This window comes from Falco naumanni, chromosome 15 (genome assembly GCF_017639655.2).
Source record: "Falco naumanni isolate bFalNau1 chromosome 15, bFalNau1.pat, whole genome shotgun sequence".
NCBI lineage: Eukaryota > Metazoa > Chordata > Aves > Falconiformes > Falconidae > Falco > Falco naumanni.
This window is the reverse complement of record NC_054068.1, coordinates 22,411,680-22,411,930: the sequence shown is the minus strand read 5'-3', so window position 1 is coordinate 22,411,930 and position 251 is coordinate 22,411,680.

Below are 251 nucleotides of genomic sequence, written 5' to 3'. Positions count from 1 at the left end.
TTATATTTCCCAAAAATCATTAACATATTCACCTCCCATATCCGATTCTGCGCAGTAAAGGTTAGAAAGGTCCAGAAATGGGACTGGGGTATGATTTGGGTAGGTGGTATATGAGTCGGTGGTCGCGATCTCCCCCTGCCAGAATTATCTTTTACTAAAGTTCATGGTTTCTTGGCAGGTAACTACAAGCTGTTCCAGTCGACTCTTCCCAGTTCCCATTAATCCTATATTCTGACATTTCAATACACTTT